Here is an 8,397-nt window from a genome sequence, read left to right as displayed (position 1 = left end):
ACAAGCTGTGCGACGTTGGGAAGGTGACTTCACTTCTCTGAGCCTCAGTATGTCTTCTGTAAACTAAAAAGAAGAGGCTATCCCTGTCTTCAGGACACAGAAGATTTCTTAATTTCTACACATTTTTGTTTAAAGATGCACCACACTGGGCCAACCCTGAGTCAGGAGTGCTGGGCTCTGGCACCACTTTGCCCTTACCTTGTTCTGTAACCCCAGGAAATCCTAGGCCTCTTTAGGTTCTTCTCTGGAAATCTCTGTCTAGACTGACATTAAGAACTACCAAGGGAGCCAGGTGGTGGTGGCACACTCCTTTAATCCCGGCACTTGGGCGGGAGGCAGAGGCAGGTGGATCTCTGTGAATTTGAGGCCAGCCTGGTCTACAAAATGAGTTTCAGGATAGCCAGGGATACACACAGAGAAACTCTGTCTCAAACAACAACAAACAAACAAAAACAAAAACAAACAAAAGCAAATGCTACCAGGGGATGGGGGCACTCGCCTTTTAAAATCATCCTGTAAAGGGTGCAGTGTATCTGTGAATAGCGAATACCAAAGTCACAATAGCAGCTGACAGGATGTGAGTCAGCTGACAGTGTGCTCCCTAGCCTCGTGAAGCACTGGGTTCAATGGCTATGTTGGACACACCTGCAATTTCAGCCCTTGGGAGGCAGAGGCAGGAGGATCAGAAGTTTGAGGTCATCTTTGCCTATCTACTGAACTCAAAGTCAATATGGGCTACACAAGACCCTGTCTCAACAACAACAATAACAACAACCCCCACCACCCCACCCACCCCCACTGCCCGCCAAAAAGAAAATCCTAGCAAATGTGTCTAGAGAAGAGAAAGTCAAAAAGACAAGAGAATTCAAGGCCAGGCTGAGCTGTGCAGTGAATCCCTGTTTCAAAGAAAAAAAAATTACTAGACTTTTAGACTGAAGTAACAATTCAAAGTCAACTTACAAAAAAAAATCATTAGCTCTCTACAGGAGTGAGAATTAAGCAGTAAAATAGCAAAACAAAGATACGTGTAAGACCAACAAGCAAGTTAGAAGATATTGTTGGACTTTGCTTTCTATTGCTGTGATAAGACGGTGACGGGGATGGCTATGCTTGGCTGTCAACTTCACTACATCTGGAATTAACTTAAACCCAAAAGGTTGGGCACACCCGCGAGGGATATATTTTCTTACTTAAATCACTTGAAGTGAGAAGACCCTCTCTCTCTCTTTTTTTTTTTTTCCCGAGACAGGGTTTCTCTGTGTAGCCTTGGCTGTCCTGGACCCGCTTTGTAGATCAGGTTGGCCTAGAACTCACAGCGATCCACCTGCCTCTGCCTCCTGAGTGCTGGGATTATAGGGGTGCACCACCCCGCCTGGCTGGAAGACCCACTTCTAATCCAGATCTTTGAGGTGGAAAGATCCACTTTTACATCCCTTTTCTGCCTGCTTGGCCTCACTCTCGCTGGCAAGGCCATTCTTTCACTGGCATCGAAGCCTACCTCTTCAGGATTCCAGCATATACTGAGGGCCAGATGAGACATCCAGCCCTGTGGACTAAACACTGCTGGATGCTTGGACCTTATGTTGCTAGGCAGCCATTGTTGGACCACAATGTAAGCACTGTGGCAGGACCATAGCCTGTAAGGCATTCAAATACCCACCCCCCACCATATATATGGGATTTCTATAGGCTTTGTCCCTCTAGAGAACTAATACTAGGACCAGAGGTAACCTGGGGAGAGAGTATCTGGCTTGCACATCCCAATCACAGGCAATCATTGAGAAAAGCTAAGGTAGGAAGTTAAACAGGGCAGGAATTGACGCAGAGGCCAGGAGGAGCACCGATTACTGTCAGGCTCTTGGTTTTGTCTGTTTTCTAATCCAACCCAGTACCACTTGTTCAGGGTGGAATTGCCTCAGTGGGCTAGGCTTTCCTATACTCATCAGGAAAATGCTCCACAGATGTGCCCACAGGCCAGTCTGAATGAGGTATTTTCTCAGTTGAGGTGCCCTCTTTCAGAAGACCCAAGCTTGTATCAAATTGACAAAAAACTAACCAGCACAGATATGGAAGCTAGTTCTACCCTGATGATTGCTAATAAAGGACAGAGGAAGACAATCCTGATTATGGAAAAAATTTCATATTGTTACAGTACTTGACTCAACACTGTAAGGATGCCAGCATCCCTCAGTTCAACTATGTATTCCATGTAATTCTAACCATATACAAGTTAAGAAAGTACTAGCCCACTAGCAGGCAGGCTCCACTTAAAGACTATTAAAATGGGTGTGGATGTGCACAACTTTAATCCCATACTTGGAAGGCAGAGGTAGGCAAAACTCATGTGAGTTTGAGGCCAGCCAGGGGAGACCCTGTCTCAAAACAAAACAAAACAAAACCCAACATAGCATTCTACACAGCATAGTAGTAAAAACACTGTCAGTGTGCTGGCTAGTTTTAGGTAAACTTGACACAAGCTAGAATCATTTAGAAGGAGGTAGCCACAATTGAGAAAATGCCTCCCTAAGTTCAGGCATAAGCAGACAAACTTGCAGTGTATTTTCTTAATCAGTTATTAATAGACCCCATTATGGGTGGGGTCATCCGTAGGTTTCTGGTCCTGGGTTCTATAAGAAAGCTGAGAAAGTCATGGAAAACAAGCCTGTAAGCAGCACTCTTCCACGGCCTCTGCATCAGCTCCTGCCTCCAGGTTCCTGCCCTGTGTGAGTTCCTGCCCTCACTGCTTTTGATGTTGACTTGTTATATGGAGGTATAAGTCAAATAAACCCTTTCTTTCTTGAGTTGCTTGAGGGTCACAGTTTTCATCACAGTAATATTAATAGTAACTAAAGCAGTTGGGGAAGGGAACAGGGTGGGCTGAGGGTCTTTGGGGGAAAGTCCTAAACAAACAAACCTGAGGGCAAGTGAATGGAAAGTGAGATTACTCTGCAGATTAAAAAAAATGGCTTGATTTAAGGAAAGAGTAGAACAAAATCCAGAATTCAGGTATAAAACAAGATTCCAAGTAGACCGAAGATTAGAATATGGACCGTAAGAGTGTTTGTAACAGACAATCAAGGCCAGACTTTTCCAAATTGAGGGCTGAGCTCAGGCAAGTGCTCTACAACAGAGCCATGCCCCCTTCCTCCCTCCCCCTCTCCCCCTTCCCCCCACCCCTGCCCCCACCCCCATCCCCTATTCTCCTTTCTTGTTAGACTGTCTCACTGTGTTGCATGGCAGGCTTCGGACTTCGGATTCTGCTGCCTGGGCATCCTGAGTAGCTGAGTCTGTAGGAGTGGGTGACAGCCCCTGATGAGGAAAGGTTTTTTTTTTAATGTTCTTATTTATTGATTATTATTTTATTTGTATGGATGTTTTGTCTGCATGTATGTCTGTGTGCTACATGCATGCCCAGTGCCCACAGAAGCCAGAAGAGGCATTGGATGCCCTGGAGTTGGAGCTACAGAGAGTTGTGAGTGCTGGGAACCAAACTTTGATTCCCCCGAGAGAGCACCCAGTGCTCTCAAGCTCTGATCATCACTCCAGTCATGATAGATAGTTTAAAAACATGAAACCTCCAAACACAGAAAATAAAGCCACGTGACATGTCCCTTGTGGTTCACCATGGCTAATCGTGATGGCCAACTTGATAGGGTCCGCAGTGACTAGGAGACAAGCCCCTGGGCATGGGTGTGAGGAGTTACCTCCATCAGGTTAGCTGCGGTAGGAAGACCCAGCACTGTGGGCTACACTCACCGCTCTGGGGTTCCACACTGAGGAGTAGGAGAAAGGGAGCCAAACACAAGCACCCATTTCATCCTGCTCCCTGACTAGAGACACATGTGGCCAGCTGTCTCAGGCCCCATCCCTTTCCTGTCGGGACGAACTGTACCCTAAAACTGCAAGCAGAAACAAACCTTCCCTTCCATTCTCAAGTTTAGTTTCTCAGGATATCTCATCACAGCATCAGGAAAAGTAACTAACACACCTCTTCCCCCCCCCCCCCGAAAAACAAAACAAAAACAAAAACAAAAAAACACAAAAAACCAAAAACCTTTGATAAATCTGATTATACAAAAACTGAGAGCTTTGTGTTTGGTGAAGAAAACCAGGGACACCGTGACAAGTGACGGATTGGACAGATCTATTTTCAAATGTCTAAGGAGTGAGAAATTACTGCCTAAAGCATATAAGGATCTCTGCAAACCAACATAAAAATGCAGGAACTTATAAAAAATACTTGTAACAACCATGAGTAGATAGAAAGAGGAAAGCAGGAGGACAAGCTAGCCGACGCAGGGTTAAATAGTCACACTGATGATAGTCGAAGAAATGCAAATGAAAAGGGCTGCCAGAAAACGCCTTTTAACATTTTATCTTGTATGCATGGGTGTTTGCTTTCATGCATGTCTGTGCACTACATACATGCCTGATGCCTAGAGAGACCAGAAGAGGGGATCAGAATCCCAGGCACCGGGGTTACAGTGAGCTGCCATGTGGATGCTGGGAACTGAACCCAAGTTTTCTAGAAAAGTAGCCTCTTAACCACCGAGTCATCTCTCCAGTCCCAGAAAACACTCTTCTGACGTTACACTAACAAAAATAACACATCTGGATAAGGCTGAGGGAGTGTGGGTTCAGGAGCTGTCACACACAACTAGTGGGAGTGTAACTGATGTGGCCATTCTGAAGGTCTCAGTCTGGGCTGTGGCCTAGAAACGGTCCCACCTACCTACAGGGTTGCTTGTGAGCTCTGAGAGTTGGGAGCAATCAGGTATTCATCACCCGGGGACCAGAACGGTGACATGTGTCAGATACATTTGTAATAGCTGGAACAGTAGAAGGCAAGACACACACAGCTCATGATGACTATATCTTGTCATGCTGAGAAAACAGAAGCATTGAAATATGTGCAATTGAAAAACATTTATCCAAAATATAGATTATTATACAAGGGCAGATTTTAAAAAGGATGTACCTCTAATACATCAGAATAGTTGCATGTGGAGAAAATACAACTGACCAATGCAAAAAGATTGGGTAGATGGGTAAATGGTGAGTGGGTAGAAGGAAGGCGGGAAGGAAGGATGGAAAAATCTTGATTGTTACCCCCTTGCTCTTATCCTCCCATTCCCAGCCTCCATCCCTCCTATTCCCCTCCCCTAGTCCTCTGATAGGGGACCTCCTCCCCCACCGTCTGACCACAGCCTATCAAGTCTCATCAGGACAGCCTGTATCCCCTTCCCCTGTGTGCCCACAAGGTCATCCACCCAAGGGACAGTGATCAAATCACAGGCCCAGACTTCATGTCAGACAGTTCCCCCGCCCTCCCAGCTACGTAGAGAATGAACTGACTGTCCATCGGCTACATCTGAGCAGGGGGTCTAGGTTCTCTGCGTGCATTGTCCTTGGTTGGTGCATCATTTGGTGCAGGTCCCCCTGGGTCCAGATCTGCTGGCCGGGATGGTCTTCTTGTGGACCTCCTAACTCCTCCAGGTCCTTCCACCCACCAACTCCTCCACAGGACTCTCAATGCTCAGTTCAGAGTCCCAGCATCTGTCCCAATGCCCCTCTGGGTGGAGCATCTCAGAGGACATATATGTTGGGCTAATATCCATTTATTAGTGAGTATATATACTATGTGTGTCTTTCTGGGTCTGGGTTACCTCACTCAGGATGATTGTTTCTAGTTCCATCCATTTGCCTGCAAATTTCAAGATTTCTTTGTTTTTAATAGCTGAGTAGTATTCCATTGTGTAAATGTACCACAGTTTCTTTATCCATTCTTTGGTTGAGGGACATCTAGTTTTTCTCCAGATTTTGGCTATTATGAATAAAGCTGCTATGAACATAGCTGAGCAGATGTCCTGGTTATATGCTGGAGCATTATTATTATTATTATTATTATTATTATTATTATTATTATTATTATGTTTTGTTTTTTGTTTTTCAAGGCAGGGTTTCTCTGTGTAACAGCCCTGGCTGTCCTGGACTTGCTTTGTAGATCTGCCTGCCTCTGCCTCCCCGAGTGCTGAGAATAAAGGCATGCACCACTATGCCCAGCGGTGGAGCATTCTTTCAAGGTTCTTGAGTTCAATTCCCAGCACATGACTATCTATAATGGGATTCCATGCCCTCTTCTGGTACGCAGACACACGTACAGACAAAGCACCCACATACATAAAATACATTAAATAAATAACAAAGTTTGCATTTACCTCTTTATCTAAAATGTTGCTACATTTATTTGTGTGTGTGTATGTGTGTGTTATTGTGTGTGGTGTGTTATAAGAATGCCATAGTATACACGTGAAATCATACAATATGCAGGAGTCAGTTCTTGCCTTCCACCATGTTGGTCCTCAGGTTCCAACTCAGATTGTTAGGCTTGGTGGCAAGCACTTTTACCTGCTGAGCCATCTTGTATTTGCCTCCCCCTGTGCCCAAAGGAGAGCACAAACAGAGTCCCCATCACCACAAGTTATGCAGTGGAGCTTCCTGCATCTGGGGAAATCACAGAGGTGAACACATCTGGAGTGTAACAGACAAGCTTCACCCTTGGAAAACCACCTTCTTGATCAGGGAGCATCCCCTGCCAGGGAAGTGCTGCACTTGCCCCTTGAGCTTTTTATTCAGGCTTGAAAATATTATCGAGACAGCATCCTAGGCAATGCTGAGACAAACCCTTTAACAAAACAGAGATCTCCACCCTCAAGGCACTTATATTCAGAAGAACAATAGGAGGTAAAATTACCATGTCAATTGCATAATGTTACCAATCATAACTATTGAGAAAAGAAAAGTCAAACAAGGCAAGAGGATTCAGAAAGATGTGGGCCGGTGCTTTATTTTGTATTAAATGGAGATAGAGCTCTGAGCCTCACTGAGAAGGTAATTTAAAGGAAGGAATAAGCATACAGTTTCCAGAAAGGGGAATGAGCCAGGGCAAAGGTCCGGAAGCAGAAGCATGCTGGGAAGGTAGTGAGACTGGCATGCTGGGAAGGTAGTGAGACTGGCAACACGTGGAAAAACAGGAAGTAGTGGGGGATGAAACCAGAGAAGAGGGGTTATGTTTGGGCACAGATCAGCTGGGAACTCGGAACCGTTTATCTGGACCTTAAGGTTTTCCTCCGAATGGAGAGGAGAGGGCATGGTGGGTTTGGAGTTTAGTTTTTGTGACAGGGTCTCACGCGGGCCACACTGGCTTCAAACTTGTTATGTAGTTGAGTATAAATCTCCTGCCTCCTGAGTGCTGGGGTTACAGACATGCACTGACGCGCTCCGTGCGTTCAGCATCCCTGGTTTCTGTGGCGCTAGGGATGTGTCCCAGAGCTTCACACACGCCAGGCAAGTGGTCCACCAGCCGAGCGGTCCACCAGCCGAGCGGTCCACCAGGCAAGCGGTCCACCAGGCAAGCGGTCCACCAGGCAAGCGGTCCACCAGCCGAGCGACCTCCCCAGCCTTAGAATCAGCTTTCATCAGGAAAGAGAATGTCCCCTGGTGAGGCAGTCGAGGATATGACACTGATGGCGGTGGAAATGTCCTCACTGTGGGAGTCTCTGGAGCCTTCTCACTGTCTGCCCAGGCGCTGCAGTGGGAGCATGGAAAACTCAGAGCTCTGTGGGGGCCGGGTGGACAGTGGACCATCCCCTCGGAAAACAGGAAACTGGACAGAAGAGGCAAGAATAGCCAGAGAACCGCTCTAAGTTCAAATAAACAGAAATATAAAATGTTATTTAAGAAGGTGGGGGATCCTGACTTCCAGGCTAGCCTAGGCTATATAATGAAACTGTCTTTAAAAAAGAAAAAGAGAGGGAAAAAAAAGCAGGCCTGAAAATAGACTTGTAAAGTGGAGATTTTCCTGCTGGCTAATTCCCACGCCACATTTGCCTGGCAGAGGCTGTAAGCCCTTGCTCTTGGACTCAGAGCAACCTTCTAGCCTCTGGGCTCTGTTGCTACCTGCCTCCCTGGAGCTAGTCTGATGAATGAATATCCCGTTCTGTTCAGACCCAGATGAAATGAATTCTTCTGTCTCCGGCTGCACCACACCCTTTCACCGCCTCCCACTGAGTTCTGGTTTCTGGTCTAGACAAGACAGTTTTGTGCTCATTTGCATAGCAAAGATTATTGATATCAGGCAGATCCCCAGTGAACACATTCTCCAACCTGTCTCAGCCGGGGCTCCCAGCTCCAGTCTCTTTTCCGTTTCTGGCTGGCGGAGGACATCCAGTAAAAGGCCCCATGCATAGAGCAATCCCACGGAAGTGTCCCAGTTATCATCACCATTTGCTCTGTCGCAGACCCTGAGCAGTCAGGGGGTGTGAACTCAGCCATGGGTGGAGCCCATTAAGTAGTGAACTCCGGCTGGGCATGGAGCTCTTCGTGGGCAGTGCTTGC

This window comes from Acomys minous (assembly GCF_964271855.1).
Source record: "Acomys minous genome assembly, chromosome: 17".
Taxonomy (NCBI): domain Eukaryota; kingdom Metazoa; phylum Chordata; class Mammalia; order Rodentia; family Muridae; genus Acomys; species Acomys minous.
Note: the sequence above shows the minus strand (reverse complement) of the source record.